The sequence below is a fragment of the Lepisosteus oculatus genome, chromosome 7, assembly GCF_040954835.1.
Source record: "Lepisosteus oculatus isolate fLepOcu1 chromosome 7, fLepOcu1.hap2, whole genome shotgun sequence".
NCBI classification, from domain to species: domain Eukaryota; kingdom Metazoa; phylum Chordata; class Actinopteri; order Semionotiformes; family Lepisosteidae; genus Lepisosteus; species Lepisosteus oculatus.
This window is the reverse complement of record NC_090702.1, coordinates 27784194-27802025: the sequence shown is the minus strand read 5'-3', so window position 1 is coordinate 27802025 and position 17832 is coordinate 27784194.

Here is a 17832-nt window from a genome sequence, read left to right as displayed (position 1 = left end):
GACAGATTTTAAAAAAATATACATTTCCAAGAGGTTTTGAAAACCGTTTGGGTTGTTTGAGACTCATATTTTTGGGTTTGAGGAAAAAATTCAAATCTCATGATTGGAGGGCTTCTGAGACACCCTGCAGGAATGTACACTTTTCAAGCCTAGCGAGGGTTAGGGTTAGCGATCCCACACGACGTATACGTTTTTAACAGTCAGTGCTGCATTCCGGGCCCCCAGTTAACTTTAGGATGAGTGATAATTTGCTCCTATCTGCACTTTTAGTTTTCGGACACTTTTGGCCACCTTTCAATAAATTGCCCCATTCACTAATTTTATCCCAAATGTGAGCTAGATGAAAAGTGTGAAGAATACCTGTTCTAAGGGGTAAACTCTCTTCATTTTGTCAATTAAAGTGCATCTAGAAGTGTAACTTTGGGCAAAATTCTATGGTTCTTTTAACCCTAACCCTAGCCAGGCATCAAAAGCTTGCCGATGTATGTACCATTTGACAGCATTTTTCACCTCAATGAAAATTTGCCTAAAGAAGACAGATTATTAAAGAAGATACATTTCCAAGAGGTTTTGAAAACTGTTTGGATTGTTTGAGACTCATATTTTTGGGTTTGAGGAAAAATTTCAAATCTCATGATTGGAGGGCTTCTGAGACACCCTGCAGGAATGTATACTTTTCAACCCTAGCAAGGGTTAGGGTTAGCGATCCCACACGACGTAGAAGTTTTTTACTGTCAGTGCTGCATTCCGGGCCCCCAGTTAACTTTAGGATGAGTGATAATTTGCTCCTATCCGCACTTTTAGTTTTCGGACAATTTTGGCCACCTTTCAATAAATTGCCCCATTCATTGATTTTATCCCAAAAGTGAGCCAGATGAAAAGTGTGAAGAATACCTGTTCTAAGGGGTAAACTCTCTTCATTTTGTCATTTAAAGTGCAGCTAGAAGTGTAACTTTGGGCAATATTCTATGGTTCTTTTAACCCTCACCCTAGCCAGGCATCAAAAGCTTGCCGATGTATGTACCATTTGAAAGCATTTTTTACCTCAATGAAAATTTGCCTAAAGCAGACAGATTATTAAAGAAGATACATTTCTAAGAGGTTTTGAAAACCGTTTGGGTTGTTTGAGACTCATATTTATAGGTTTGAGGAAAAAATTCAAATCTCATGATTGGAGGGCTTCTGAGACACCCTGCAGGAATGTACACTTTTCAACCCTAGCGAGGGTTAGGGTTAGCGATCCAACACGACGTATACGTTTTTAACTGTCAGTGCTGCATTCCGGGCCCCCAGTTAACTTTAGGATGAGTGATAATTTGCTCCTATCTGCACTTTTAGTTTTCGGACACTTTTGGCCACCTTTCAATAAATATCCCCATTCACTGATTTTATCCCAAAACTGAGCCAGATGAAAAGTGTGAAGAATACCTGTTCTAAGAAGTAAACTCTCTTCATTTTGTCATTTAAAGTGCAGCTAAAAGTGTAACTTTGGGCAAAATTCTATGTTTCTTTTAACCCTAACCCTAGCCAGGCATCAAAAGCTTGCCGATGTATGTACCATTTGAAAGCATTCTTTACCTCAATGAAAATTTGCCTAAAGAAGACAGATTATTAAAGAATATACATTTCCAAGAGGTTTTGAAAACTGTTTGGGTTGTTTGAGACTCATATTTTTGGGTTTGAGGAAAAAATTCAAATCTCATGATTGGAGGGCTTCTGAGACACCCTGCAGGAATATACACTTTTCAACCGTAGCTAGGGTTAGGGTTTGCGATCCCACACGACGTAGAAGTTTTTTACTGTCAGTGTTGAATTCCGGGCCCCCAGTTAACTTTAGGATGAGTGATAATTTGTTCCTATCTGCACTTTTAGTTTTCGGACACTTTTGGCCACCTTTCAATAAAATTCTCCATTCACTGATTTTATCCCAAAAGTGAGCCAGATGAAAAGTGTGAAGAATACCTGTTGTAAGGGGTAAACTCTCTTCATTTTGTCATTTAAAGTGCATCTAGAAGTGTAACTTTGGGCAAAATTCTATGGTTCTTTTAACCCTAACCCTAGCCAGGCATCAAAAGCTTGCCGATGTATGTACCATTTGAAAGCATTTTTCACCTCAATGAAAATTTGCCTAAAGAAGACAGATTTTAAAAAAATATACATTTCCAAGAGGTTTTGAAAACCATTTGGGTTGTTTGAGACTCATGTTTTTGGGTTTGAGGAAAAAATTCAAATATCATGATTGGTGGGCTTCTGAGACACCCTGCAGGAATATACACTTTTCAACTCTAGCTGGGGTTAGGGTTAGCGATCCCACACGACATATACGTTTTTTACTGTCAGTGCTGCATTCCGGGCCCCCAGTTATCTTTAGGATGAGTGATAATTTGCTCCTATCTGCACTTTTAGTTTTAGGACACTTTTGGCCACCTTTCAATAAATTGCACCATTCATTGATTTTATCCCAAAAGTGAGCCAGATGAAAGGTGTGAAGAAAACCTGTTCTAAGGGGTAAACTCTCTTCATTTTGTCATTTAAAGTGCAGCTAGAAGTGTAACTTTGGGCAAAATTCTATGGTTCTTTTAACCCTAACCATAGCCAGGCATCAAAAGCTTGCCGATGTATGTACCATTTGACAGCATTTTTCACCTCAATGAAAATTTGCCTAAAGAAGACAGATTATTAAAGAAGATACATTTCCAAGAGGTTTTGAAAACCGTTTGGGTTGTTTGAGACTCATATTTATGGGTTTGAGGAAAAAATTCAAATCTCATGATTGGAGGGCTTCTGAGACACCCTGCAGGAATGTACACTTTTCAACCCTAGCTAGGGTTAGGGATAGCAATCCCACACGACGTAGAAGTTTTTTACTGTCAGTGCTGCATTCCGGGCCCCCAGTTATCTTTAGGATGAGTGATAATTTGCTCCTATCTGCACTTTTAGTTTTAGGACACTTTTGGCCACCTTTCAATAAATTGCCCCATTCACTGATTTTATCCCAAAAGTGAACCAGATGAAAAGTGTGAAGAATACCAGTTCTAAGGGGTAAACTCTCTTCATTTTGTTATTTAAAGTGCAGCTAGAAGTGTAACTTTGGGCAAAATTCTATGGTTCTTTTAACCCTAACCCTAGCCAGGCATTAAAAGCATGTCGATGTATGTACCATTTGACAGCATTTTTCACCTCAATGAAAAGTTGCCTAAAGAAGACAGATTATTAAAGAAGATACATTTCCAAGAGGTTTTGAAAACCGATTGGGTTGTTTGAGACTCATATTTTTGGGTTTGAGGAAAAAATTCAAATTTCATGATTTGAGGGCTTCTGAGACACCATGCAGGAATGTACACTTTTCAACCATATCTAGGGTTAGGGTTAGCGATCCCACTTGACGTAGAAGTTTTTTTCCTGTCAGTGCTGCATTCCGGGCCCCCAGTTAACTTTAGGATGAGTGATAATTTGTTCCTAACTGCACTTTTAGTTTTCGGACACTTTTGGCCACTTTTCAATAAATTGCCCCATTCATTGATTTTATCCTAAAAGTGAGCCAGATGAAAGGTGTGAAGAATACCTGTTCTAAGGGGTAAACTCTCTTCATTTTGTCATTTAAAGTGCAGCTAGAAGTGTAACTTTTTGCAAAATTCTATGGTTCTTTTAACCCTAACCCTAGCCAGGCATTAAAAGCATGTCGATGTATGTACCATTTGACAGCATTTTTCACCTCAATGAAAAGTTGCCTAAAGAAGACAGATTTTTAAAGAAGATACATTTCCAAGAGGTTTTGAAAACCGTTTGGGTTGTTTGAGACTCATATTTTTGGGTTTGAGGAAAAAATTCAAATCTCATGATTGGAGGGCTTCTGAGACAACCTGCAGGAATGTACACTTCTCAACCCTAGCTAGGGTTAGGGATAGCGATCCCACACGACGTAGAAGTTTTTTACTGTCAGTGCTGCATTCCGGGCCCCCAGTTATCTTTAGGATGAGTGATAATTTGCTCCTATCTGCACTTTTAGTTTTAGGACACTTTTGGCCACCTTTCAATAAATTGCCCCATTCATTGATTTTATCCCAAAAGTGAGCCAGATGAAAAGTGTGAAGAATACCTGTTCTAAGGGGTAAACTCTCTTCATTTTGTCATTTATAGTGCAGCTAGAAGTGTAACATTGAGCTAAATTCTATGGTTCTTTTAACCCTAACCCTAGCCAGGCATTAAAAGCATGTCGATGTATGTACCATTTGACAGCATTTTTCACCTCAATGAAAAGTTGCCTAAAGAAGACAGATTATTAAAGAAGATACATTTCCAAAAGGTTTTGAAAACTGTTTGGGTTGTTTGAGACTCATATTTTTGGGTTTGAGGAAAGAATTCAAATCTCATGATTGGAGGGCTTCTGAGACACCCTGCAGGAATGTACACTTTTCAACCCTAGCTAGGGTTAGGGATAGCGATCCCACACGACGTAAAAGTTTTTTACTGTCAGTGCTGAATTCCGGGCCCACAGTTAACTTTAGGATGAGTGATAATTTGTTCCTAACTGCACTTTTAGTTTTCGGACACTTTTGGCCACTTTTCAATAAATTTCCCCATTCACTGATTTTATCCCAAAAGTGAGCCATATGAAAAGTGTGAAGAATACCTGTTCTAAGGGGTAAACTCTCTTCATTTTGTCATTTAAAGTGAAGCTAGAAGTATAACTTTGGGCAAAATTCTATGGTTCTTTTAACCCTAACCCTAGCCAGGCAACAAAAGCTTGCCGATGTATGTACCATTTGACAGCATTTTTCACCTCAATGAAAATTTGCCTAAAGAAGACAGATTATTAAAGAAGATACATTTCCAAGAGGTTTTGAAAACCGATTGGGTTGTTTGAGACTCATATTTTTGGGTTTGAGGAAAAAATTCAAATTTCATGATTTGAGGGCTTCTGAGACACCCTGCAGGAATGTACACTTTTCAACCCTAGCTAGGGTTAGGGTTAGCGATCCCACTTGACGTAGAAGTTTTTTTCCTGTCAGTGCTGCATTCCGGGCCCCCAGTTAACTTTAGGATGAGTGATAATTTGTTCCTAACTGCACTTTTAGTTTTCGGACACTTTTGGCCACTTTTCAATAAATTGCCCCATTCACTGATTTTATCCCAAAACTGAGCCAGATGAAAAGTGTGAAGAATACCTGTTCTAAGGGGTTAAATCTCTTCATTTTGTCATTTAAAGTGCAGCTATAAGTGTAACATTGAGCAAAATTCTATGGTTCTTTTAACCCTAACCCTAGCCAGGCATCAAAAGCTTGCCGATGTATGTACCATTTGACAGCATTTTTCACCTCAATGAAAATTTGCCTAAAGAAGACAGATTATTAAAGAAGATACATTTCCAAGAGGTTTTGAAAACCGATTGGGTTGTTTGAGACTCATATTTTTGGGTTTGAGGAAAAAATTCAAATCTCATGATTGGAGGGCTTCTGAGACACCCTGCAGGAATGTACACTTTTCAACCCTAGCTAGGGTTAGGGTTAGCGATCCCACACGACGTAGAAGTTTTTTTCCTGTCAGTGCTGCATTCCAGGCCCCCAGTTAACTTTAGGATGAGTGATAATTTGTTCCTATCTGCACTTTTAGTTTTCGGACACTTTTGGCCACCTTTCAATAAATTGCCCCATTCATTGATTTTATCCTAAAAGTGAGCCAGATGAAAGGTGTGAAGAATACCTGTTCTAAGGGGTAAACTCTCTTCATTTTGTCATTTAAAGTGCAGCTAGAAGTGTAACTTTGGGCAAAATTCTATGGTTCTTTTAACCCTAACCCTAGCCAGGCATTAAAAGCATGTCGATGTATGTACCATTTGACAGCATTTTTCACCTCAATGAAAAGTTGCCTAAAGAAGACAGATTTTTAAAGAAGATACATTTCCAAGAGGTTTTGAAAACCGTTTGGGTTGTTTGAGACTCATATTTTTGGGTTTGAGGAAAAAATTCAAATCTCATGATTGGAGGGCTTCTGAGACAACCTGCAGGAATGTACACTTTTCAACCCTAGCTAAGGTTAGGGATAGCGATCCCACACGACGTAGAAGTTTTTTACTGTCAGTGCTGCATTCCGGGCCCCCAGTTATCTTTAGGATGAGTGATAATTTGCTCCTATCTGCACTTTTAGTTTTAGGACACTTTTGGCCACCTTTCAATAAATTGCCCCATTCATTGATTTTATCCCAAAAGTGAGCCAGATGAAAAGTGTGAAGAATACCCGTTCTAAGGTGTAAACTCTCTTCATTTTGTCATTTAAAGTGCAGCTAGAAGTGTAACATTGAGCAAAATTCTATGGTTCTTTTAACCCTAACCCTAGCCAGGCATTAAAAGCATGTCGATGTATGTACCATTTGACAGCATTTTTCACCTCAATGAAAAGTTGCCTAAAGAAGACAGATTATTAAAGAAGATACATTTCCAAAAGGTTTTGAAAACTGTTTGGGTTGTTTGAGACTCATATTTTTAGGTTTGAGGAAAGAATTCAAATCTCATGATTGGAGGGCTTCTGAGACACCCTGCAGGAATGTACACTTTTCAACCCTAGCTAGGGTTAGGGATAGCGATCCCACACGACTTAGAAGTTTTTTACTGTCAGTGCTGCATTCCGGGCCCCCAGTTAACTTTAGGATGAGTGATAATTTGTTCCTAACTGCACTTTTAGTTTTCGGACACTTTTGGCCACTTTTCAATAAATTGCCCCATTCACTGATTTTATCCCAAAACTGAGCCAGATGAAAAGTGTGAAGAATACCTGTTCTAAGGGGTAAACTCTCTTCATTTTGTCAATGATTCTTTTAACCCTAACCCTAGCCAGGCATTAAAAGCATGTCGATGTATGTACCATTTGACAGCATTTTTCACCTCAATGAAAAGTTGCCTAAAGAAGACAGATTTTTAAAGAAAATACATTTCCAAGAGATTTAGAAAACCGTTTGGGTTGTTTGAGACTCATATTTTTGGGTTTGAGGAAAAAATTCAAATCTCATGATTGGAGGGCTTCTGAGACACCCTGCAGGAATGTACACTTTTCAACCCTAGCTAGGTTTAGGGATAGCGATCCCACACGACGTAGAAGTTTTTTACTGTCAGTGCTGCATTCCGGGCCCCCAGTTATCTTTAGGATGAGTGATAATTTGCTCCTATCTGCACTTTTAGTTTTAGGACACTTTTGGCCACCTTTCAATAAATTGCCCCATTCATTGATTTTATCCCAAAAGTGAGCCAGATGAAAGGTGTGAAGAATACCTGTTCTAAGGGGGTAAACTCTCTTCATTTTGTCATTTAAAGTGCAGCTAGAAGTGTAACTTTGGGCAAAATTCTATGGTTCTTTTAACCCTAACCCTAGCCAGGCATTAAAAGCATGTCGATGTATGTACCATTTGACAGCATTTTTCACCTCAATGAAAAGTTGCCTAAAGAAGACAGATTATTAAAGAAGATACATTTTAAAAGGTTTTGAAAACTGTTTGGGTTGTTTGAGACTCATATTTTTGGGTTTGAGGAAAGAATTCAAATCTCATGATTGGAGGGCTTCTGAGACACCCTGCAGGAATGTACACTTTTCAACCCTAGCTAGGGTTAGGGTTAGCGATTCCACTTGACGTAGAAGTTTTTTTCCTGTCAGTGCTGCATTCCGGGCCCCCAGTTAACTTTAGGATGAGTGATAATTTGTTCCTAACTGCACTTTGAGTTTTCGGACACTTTTGGCCACTTTTCAATAAATTGCCCCATTCACTGATTTTATCCCAAAACTGAGCCAGATGAAAAGTGTGAAGAATACCTGTTCTAAGGGGTTAAATCTCTTCATTTTGTCATTTAAAGTGCAGCTAGAAGTGTAACATTGAGCAAAATTCTATGGTTCTTTTAACCCTAACCCTAGCCAGGCATTAAAAGCATGTCGATGTATGTACCATTTGACAGCATTTTTCACCTGAATGAAAAGTTGCCTAAAGAAGACAGATTTTTAAAGAATATACATTTCCAAGAGGTTTTGAAAACCGATTGGGTTGTTTGAGACTCATATTTTTGGGTTTGAGGAAAAAATTCAAATCTCATGATTGGAGGGCTTCTTAGACACCCTGCAGGAATGTACACTTTTCAACCCTAGCTAGGGTTAGGGTTTGCGATCCCACACGACGTAGAAGTTTTTTACTGTCAGTGCTGCATTCCGGGCCCACAGTTAACTTTAGGATGAGTGATAATTTGCTCCTATCTGCACTTTTAGTTTTGGGACACATTTGGCCACCTTTCAATAAATTGCCCCATTCACTGATTTTATCCCAAAACTGAGCCAGATGAAAAGTGTGAAGAATACCTGTTCTAAGGGGTAAACTCTCTTCATTTTGTCATTTAAAGTGCAGCTAGAAGTGTAACTTTGGGCAAAATTCTATGGTTCTTTTAACCCTAACCCTAGCCAGGCATCAAAAGCTTGCCGATGTATTTACCATTTGACAGCATTTTTCACCTCAATGAAAATTTGCCTAAAGAAGACAGATTTTAAAAAAATATACATTTCCAAGAGGTTTTGAAAACCGTTTGGGTTGTTTGAGACTCATATTTTTGGGTTTGAGGAAAAAATTCAAATCTCATGATTGGAGGGCTTCTGAGACACCCTGCAGGAATGTACACTTTTCAAGCCTAGCGAGGGTTAGGGTTAGCGATCCCACACGACGTATACGTTTTTAACAGTCAGTGCTGCATTCCGGGCCCCCAGTTAACTTTAGGATGAGTGATAATTTGCTCCTATCTGCACTTTTAGTTTTCGGACACTTTTGGCCACCTTTCAATAAATTGCCCCATTCACTAATTTTATCCCAAATGTGAGCTAGATGAAAAGTGTGAAGAATACCTGTTCTAAGGGGTAAACTCTCTTCATTTTGTCAATTAAAGTGCATCTAGAAGTGTAACTTTGGGCAAAATTCTATGGTTCTTTTAACCCTAACCCTAGCCAGGCATCAAAAGCTTGCCGATGTATGTACCATTTGACAGCATTTTTCACCTCAATGAAAATTTGCCTAAAGAAGACAGATTATTAAAGAAGATACATTTCCAAGAGGTTTTGAAAACTGTTTGGATTGTTTGAGACTCATATTTTTGGGTTTGAGGAAAAATTTCAAATCTCATGATTGGAGGGCTTCTGAGACACCCTGCAGGAATGTATACTTTTCAACCCTAGCAAGGGTTAGGGTTAGCGATCCCACACGACGTAGAAGTTTTTTACTGTCAGTGCTGCATTCCGGGCCCCCAGTTAACTTTAGGATGAGTGATAATTTGCTCCTATCCGCACTTTTAGTTTTCGGACAATTTTGGCCACCTTTCAATAAATTGCCCCATTCACTGATTTTATCCCAAAAGTGAGCCAGATGAAAAGTGTGAAGAATACCTGTTCTAAGGGGTAAACTCTCTTCATTTTGTCATTTAAAGTGCAGCTAGAAGTGTAACTTTGGGCAATATTCTATGGTTCTTTTAACCCTCACCCTAGCCAGGCATCAAAAGCTTGCCGATGTATGTACCATTTGAAAGCATTTTTTACCTCAATGAAAATTTGCCTAAAGCAGACAGATTATTAAAGAAGATACATTTCTAAGAGGTTTTGAAAACCGTTTGGGTTGTTTGAGACTCATATTTATAGGTTTGAGGAAAAAATTCAAATCTCATGATTGGAGGGCTTCTGAGACACCCTGCAGGAATGTACACTTTTCAACCCTAGCGAGGGTTAGGGTTAGCGATCCAACACGACGTATACGTTTTTAACTGTCAGTGCTGCATTCCGGGCCCCCAGTTAACTTTAGGATGAGTGATAATTTGCTCCTATCTGCACTTTTAGTTTTCGGACACTTTTGGCCACCTTTCAATAAATATCCCCATTCACTGATTTTATCCCAAAACTGAGCCAGATGAAAAGTGTGAAGAATACCTGTTCTAAGAAGTAAACTCTCTTCATTTTGTCATTTAAAGTGCAGCTAAAAGTGTAACTTTGGGCAAAATTCTATGTTTCTTTTAACCCTAACCCTAGCCAGGCATCAAAAGCTTGCCGATGTATGTACCATTTGAAAGCATTCTTTACCTCAATGAAAATTTGCCTAAAGAAGACAGATTATTAAAGAATATACATTTCCAAGAGGTTTTGAAAACCGTTTGGGTTGTTTGAGACTCATATTTTTGGGTTTGAGGAAAAAATTCAAATCTCATGATTGGAGGGCTTCTGAGACACCCTGCAGGAATATACACTTTTCAACCGTAGCTAGGGTTAGGGTTTGCGATCCCACACGACGTAGAAGTTTTTTACTGTCAGTGTTGAATTCCGGGCCCCCAGTTAACTTTAGGATGAGTGATAATTTGTTCCTATCTGCACTTTTAGTTTTCGGACACTTTTGGCCACCTTTCAATAAAATTCTCCATTCACTGATTTTATCCCAAAAGTGAGCCAGATGAAAAGTGTGAAGAATACCTGTTGTAAGGGGTAAACTCTCTTCATTTTGTCATTTAAAGTGCATCTAGAAGTGTAACTTTGGGCAAAATTCTATGGTTCTTTTAACCCTAACCCTAGCCAGGCATCAAAAGCTTGCCGATGTATGTACCATTTGAAAGCATTTTTCACCTCAATGAAAATTTGCCTAAAGAAGACAGATTTTAAAAAAATATACATTTCCAAGAGGTTTTGAAAACCATTTGGGTTGTTTGAGACTCATGTTTTTGGGTTTGAGGAAAAAATTCAAATATCATGATTGGTGGGCTTCTGAGACACCCTGCAGGAATATACACTTTTCAACTCTAGCTGGGGTTAGGGTTAGCGATCCCACACGACATATACGTTTTTTACTGTCAGTGCTGCATTCCGGGCCCCCAGTTATCTTTAGGATGAGTGATAATTTGCTCCTATCTGCACTTTTAGTTTTAGGACACTTTTGGCCACCTTTCAATAAATTGCACCATTCATTGATTTTATCCCAAAAGTGAGCCAGATGAAAGGTGTGAAGAAAACCTGTTCTAAGGGGTAAACTCTCTTCATTTTGTCATTTAAAGTGCAGCTAGAAGTGTAACTTTGGGCAAAATTCTATGGTTCTTTTAACCCTAACCATAGCCAGGCATCAAAAGCTTGCCGATGTATGTACCATTTGACAGCATTTTTCACCTCAATGAAAATTTGCCTAAAGAAGACAGATTATTAAAGAAGATACATTTCCAAGAGGTTTTGAAAACCGTTTGGGTTGTTTGAGACTCATATTTATGGGTTTGAGGAAAAAATTCAAATCTCATGATTGGAGGGCTTCTGAGACACCCTGCAGGAATGTACACTTTTCAACCCTAGCTAGGGTTAGGGTTAGCGATCCCACACGATGTAGAAGTTTTTTACTGTCAGTGCTGCATTCCGGGCCCCCAGTTAACTTTAGGATGAGTGATAATTTGTTCCTAACTGCACTTTTAGTTTTCGGACACTTTTGGCCACTTTTCAATAAATTACCCCATTCACTGATTTTTTCCCAAAACTGAGCCAGATGAAAGGTGTGAAGAATACCTGTTCTAAGGGGTAAACTCTCTTCATTTTGTCATTTAAAGTGCAGCTAGAAGTGTAACTTTGGGCAAAATTCTATGGTTCTTTTAACCCTAACCCTAGCCAGGCATCAAAAGCTTGCCGATGTATGTACCATTTGACAGCATTTTTCACCTCAATGAAAATTTGCCTAAAGAAGACAGTTTATTAAAGAAGATACATTTCCAAGAGGTTTTGAAAACCGTTTTGGTTGTTTGAGACTCATATTTATGGGTTTGAGGAAAAAATTCAAATCTCATGATTGGAGGGCTTCTGAGACACCCTGCAGGAATGTACACTTTTCAACCCTAGCTAGGGTTAGGGTTAGCGATCCCACACGATGTAGAAGTTTTTTACTGTCAGTGCTGCATTCCGGGCCCCCAGTTAACTTTAGGATGAGTGATAATTTGTTCCTATCTGCACTTTTAGTTTTCGGACACTTTTGGCCACTTTTCAATAAATTGCCCTATTCACTGATTTTATCCCAAAACTGAGCCAGATGAAAGGTGTGAAGAATACCTGTTCTAAGGGGTAAACTCTCTTCATTTTGTCAATTAAAGTGCATCTAGAAGTGTAACTTTGGGCAAAATTCTATGGTTCTTTTAACCCTAACCCTAGCCAGGCATCAAAAGCATGCCGATGTATTTACCATTTGACAGCATTTTTCACCTCAAAGACAATTTGCCTTAAGAAGACAGATTATTAAAGAAGATACATTTCCAAAAGGTTTTGAAAACTGTTTGGGTTGTTTGAGACTCATATTTTTGTGTTTGAGGAAAGAATTCAAATCTCATGATTGGAGGGCTTCTGAGACACCCTGCAGGAATGTACACTTTTCAACCCTAGCAAGGGTTAAGGTTAGCGATCCCACAAAACGTAGAAGTTTTTTACTGTCAGTGCTGCATTCAGGGCCCCCAGTTAACTTTAGGATGAGTGATAATTTGCTCCTATCTGCACTTTTAGTTTTCGGACACTTTTGGCCACCTTTCAATAAATTGCCCCATTCACTGATTTTATCCCAAAAGTAAGCCAGATGAAAAGTGTGAAGAATACCTGTTCTAAGGGGTAAACTCTCTTCATTTTGTCATTTAAAGTGCAGCTAGAAGTGTAACTTTGGGCAAAATTCTATGGTTCTTTTAACCCTAACCCTAGCCAGGCATCAAAAGCTTGCCGATGTACTTACCATTTGACAGCATTTTTCACCTCAATGAAAATTTGCCTAAAGAAGACAGATTATTAAAGAAGATACATTTCCAAGAGGTTTTGAAAACCGTTTGGGTTGTTTGAGACTCATATTTTTGGGTTTGAGGAAAAAATTCAAATCTCATGATTGGAGGGCTTCTGAGACACCCTGCAGGAATATACACTTTTCAACCGTAGCTAGGGTTAGGGTTTGCGATCCCACACGACGTAGAAGTTTTTTACTGTCAGTGTTGAATTCCGGGCCCCCAGTTAACTTTAGGATGAGTGATAATTTGTTCCTATCTGCACTTTTAGTTTTCGGACACTTTTGGCCACCTTTCAATAAATTTCTCCATTCACTGATTTTATCCCAAAAGTGAGCCAGATGAAAAGTGTGAAGAATACCTGTTGTAAGGGGTAAACTCTCTTCATTTTGTCATTTAAAGTGCATCTAGAAGTGTAACTTTGGGCAAAATTCTATGGTTCTTTTAACCCTAACCCTAGCCAGGCATCAAAAGCTTGCCGATGTATGTACCATTTGAAAGCATTTTTCACCTCAATGAAAATTTGCCTAAAGAAGACAGATTTTAAAAAAAATATACATTTCCAAGAGGTTTTGAAAACCGTTTGGGTTGTTTGAGACTCATGTTTTTGGGTTTGAGGAAAAAATTCAAATATCATGATTGGTGGGCTTCTGAGACACCCTGCAGGAATATACACTTTTCAACTCTAGCTGGGGTTAGGGTTAGCGATCCCACACGACATATACGTTTTTTACTGTCAGTGCTGCATTCCGGGCCCCCAGTTATCTTTAGGATGAGTGATAATTTGCTCCTATCTGCACTTTTAGTTTTAGGACACTTTTGGCCACCTTTCAATAAATTGCACCATTCATTGATTTTATCCCAAAAGTGAGCCAGATGAAAGGTGTGAAGAATACCTGTTCTAAGGGGTAAACTCTCTTCATTTTGTCATTTAAAGTGCAGCTAGAAGTGTAACTTTGGGCAAAATTCTATGGTTCTTTTAACCCTAACCATAGCCAGGCATCAAAAGCTTGCCGATGTATGTACCATTTGACAGCATTTTTCACCTCAATGAAAATTTGCCTAAAGAAGACAGATTATTAAAGAAGATACATTTCCAAGAGGTTTTGAAAACCGTTTGGGTTGTTTGAGACTCATATTTATGGGTTTGAGGAAAAAATTCAAATCTCATGATTGGAGGGCTTCTGAGACACCCTGCAGGAATGTACACTTTTCAACCCTAGCTAGGGTTAGGGTTAGCGATCCCACACGATGTAGAAGTTTTTTACTGTCAGTGCTGCATTCCGGGCCCCCAGTTAACTTTAGGATGAGTGATAATTTGTTCCTAACTGCACTTTTAGTTTTCTGACACTTTTGGCCACTTTTCAATAAATTGCCCCATTCACTGATTTTTTCCCAAAACTGAGCCAGATGAAAGGTGTGAAGAATACCTGTTCTAAGGGGTAAACTCTCTTCATTTTGTCATTTAAAGTGCAGCTAGAAGTGTAACTTTGGGCAAAATTCTATGGTTCTTTTAACCCTAACCCTAGCCAGGCATCAAAAGCTTGCCGATGTATGTACCATTTGACAGCATTTTTCACCTCAATGAAAATTTGCCTAAAGAAGACAGATTATTAAAGAAGATACATTTCCAAGAGGTTTTGAAAACCGTTTTGGTTGTTTGAGACTCATATTTATGGGTTTGAGGAAAAAATTCAAATCTCATGATTGGAGGGCTTCTGAGACACCCTGCAGGAATGTACACTTTTCAACCCTAGCTAGGGTTAGGGTTAGCGATCCCACACGATGTAGAAGTTTTTTACTGACAGTGCTGCATTCCGGGCCCCCAGTTAACTTTAGGATGAGTGATAATTTGTTCCTATCTGCACTTTTAGTTTTCGGACACTTTTGGCCACTTTTCAATAAATTGCCCCATTCATTGATTTTATCCCAAAAGTGAGCCAGATGAAAGGTGTGAAGAATACCTGTTCTAAGGGGTAAACTCTCTTCATTTTGTCAATTAAAGTGCATCTAGAAGTGTAACTTTGGGCAAAATTCTATGGTTCTTTTAACCCTAACCCTAGCCAGGCATCAAAAGCATGCCGATGTATTTACCATTTGACAGCATTTTTCACCTCAAAGACAATTTGCCTTAAGAAGACAGATTATTAAAGAAGATACATTTCCAAGAGGTTTTGAAAACCGATTGGGTTGTTTGAGACTCATATTTTTGGGTTGAGGAAAAAATTCAAATCTCATGATTGGAGGGCTTCTGAGACACCCTGCAGGAATGTACACTTTTCAACCCTAGCTAGGGTTAGGGTTAGCGATCCCACACGACGTAGAAGTTTTTTTCCTGTCAGTGCTGCATTCCAGGCCCCCAGTTAACTTTAGGATGAGTGATAATTTGTTCCTATCTGCACTTTTAGTTTTAGGACACTTTTGGCCACCTTTCAATAAATTGCACCATTCATTGATTTTATCCTAAAAGTGAGCCAGATGAAAGGTGTGAAGAATACCTGTTCTAAGGGGTAAACTCTCTTCATTTTGTCATTTAAAGTGCAGCTAGAAGTGTAACTTTGGGCAAAATTCTATGGTTCTTTTAACCCTAACCCTAGCCAGGCATTAAAAGCATGTCGATGTATGTACCATTTGACAGCATTTTTCACCTCAATGAAAAGTTGCCTAAAGAAGACAGATTTTTAAAGAAGATACATTTCCAAGAGGTTTTGAAAACCGTTTGGGTTGTTTGAGACTCATATTTTTGGGTTTGAGGAAAAAATTCAAATCTCATGATTGGAGGGCTTCTGAGACAACTTGCAGGAATGTACACTTTTCAACCCTAGCTAAGGTTAGGGATAGCGATCCCACACGACGTAGAAGTTTTTTACTGTCAGTGCTGCATTCCGGGCCCCCAGTTATCTTTAGGATGAGTGATAATTTGCTCCTGTCTGCACTTTTAGTTTTAGGACACTTTTGGCCACCTTTCAATAAATTGCCCCATTCATTGATTTTATCCCAAAAGTGAGCCAGATGAAAAGTGTGAAGAATACCTGTTCTAAGGGGTAAACTCTCTTCATTTTGTCATTTAAAGTGCGGCTAGAAGTGTAACATTGAGCAAAATTCTATGGTTCTTTTAACCCTAACCCTAGCCAGGCATTAAAAGCATGTCGATGTATGTACCATTTGACAGCATTTTTCACCTCAATGAAAAGTTGCCTAAAGAAGACAGATTATTAAAGAAGATACATTTCCAAAAGGTTTTGAAAACTGTTTGGGTTGTTTGAGACTCAAATTTTTAGGTTTGAGGAAAGAATTCAAATCTCATGATTGGAGGGCTTCTGAGACACCCTGCAGGAATGTACACTTTTCAACCCTAGCTAGGGTTAGGGATAGCGATCCCACACGACTTAGAAGTTTTTTACTGTCAGTGCTGCATTCCGGGCCCCCAGTTAACTTTAGGATGAGTGATAATTTGTTCCTAACTGCACTTTTAGTTTTCGGACACTTTTGGCCACTTTTCAATATATTGCCCCATTCACTGATTTTATCCCAAAACTGAGCCAGATGAAAAGTGTGAAGAATACCTGTTCTAAGGGGTAAACTCTCTTCATTTTGTCATTTAAAGTGCAGCTAGAAGTGTAACATTGAGCAAAATTCTATGGTTCTTTTAACCCTAACCCTAGCCAGGCATTAAAAGCATGTCGATGTATGTACCATTTGACAGCATTTTTCACCTCAATGAAAAGTTGCCTAAAGAAGACAGATTTTTAAAGAAAATACATTTCCAAGAGGTTTAGAAAACCGTTTGGGTTGTTTGAGACTCATATTTTTGGGTTTGAGGAAAAAATTCAAATCTCATGATTGGAGGGCTTCTGAGACACCCTGCAGGAATGTACACTTTTCAACCCTAGCTAGGGTTAGGGATAGCGATCCCACACGACGTAGAAGTTTTTTACTGTCAGTGCTGCATTCCGGGCCCCCAGTTATCTTTAGGATGAGTGATAATTTGCTCCTATCTGCACTTTTAGTTTTAGGACACTTTTGGCCACCTTTCAATAAATTGCCCCATTCATTGATTTTATCCCAAAAGTGAGCCAGATGAAAGGTGTGAAGAATACCTGTTCTAAGGGTGTAAACTCTCTTCATTTTGTCATTTAAAGTGCAGCTAGAAGTGTAACTTTGGGCAAAATTCTATGGTTCTTTTAACCCTAACCCTAGCCAGGCATTAAAAGCATGTCGATGTATGTACCATTTGACAGCATTTTTCACCTCAATGAAAAGTTGCCTAAAGAAGACAGATTATTAAAGAAGATACATTTCCAAAAGGTTTTGAAAACTGTTTGGGTTGTTTGAGACTCATATTTTTGGGTTTGAGGAAAGAATTCAAATCTCATGATTGGAGGGCTTCTGAGACACCCTGCAGGAATGTACACTTTTCAACCCTAGCTAGGGTTAGGGATAGCGATCCCACACGACATAGAAGTTGTTTACTGTCAGTGCTGCATTCCGGGCCCCCAGTTAACTTTAGGATGAGTGATAATTTGTTCCTAACTGCACTTTTAGTTTTCGGACACTTTTGGCCACTTTTCAATAAATTGCCCCATTCACTGATTTTATCCCAAAACTGAGCCAGATGAAAAGTGTGAAGAATACCTGTTCTAAGGGGTAAACTCTCTTCATTTTGTCATTTAATATGCAGCTAGAAGTGTAACATTGAGCAAAATTCTATGGTTCTTTTAACCCTAACCCTAGCCAGGCATTAAAAGCATGTTGATGTATGTACCATTTGACAGCATTTTTCACCTCAATGAAAATTTGCCTAAAGAAGACAGATTATTAAAGAAGATACATTTCCAAGAGGTTTTGAAAACCGATTGGGTTGTTTGAGACTCATATTTTTGGGTTTGAGGAAAAAATTCAAATTTCATGATTTGAGGGCTTCTGAGACACCCTGCAGGAATGTACACTTTTCAACCCTAGCTAGGGTTAGGGTTAGCGATCCCACTTGACGTAGAAGTTTTTTTCCTGTCAGTGCTGCATTCCGGGCCCCCAGTTAACTTTAGGATGAGTG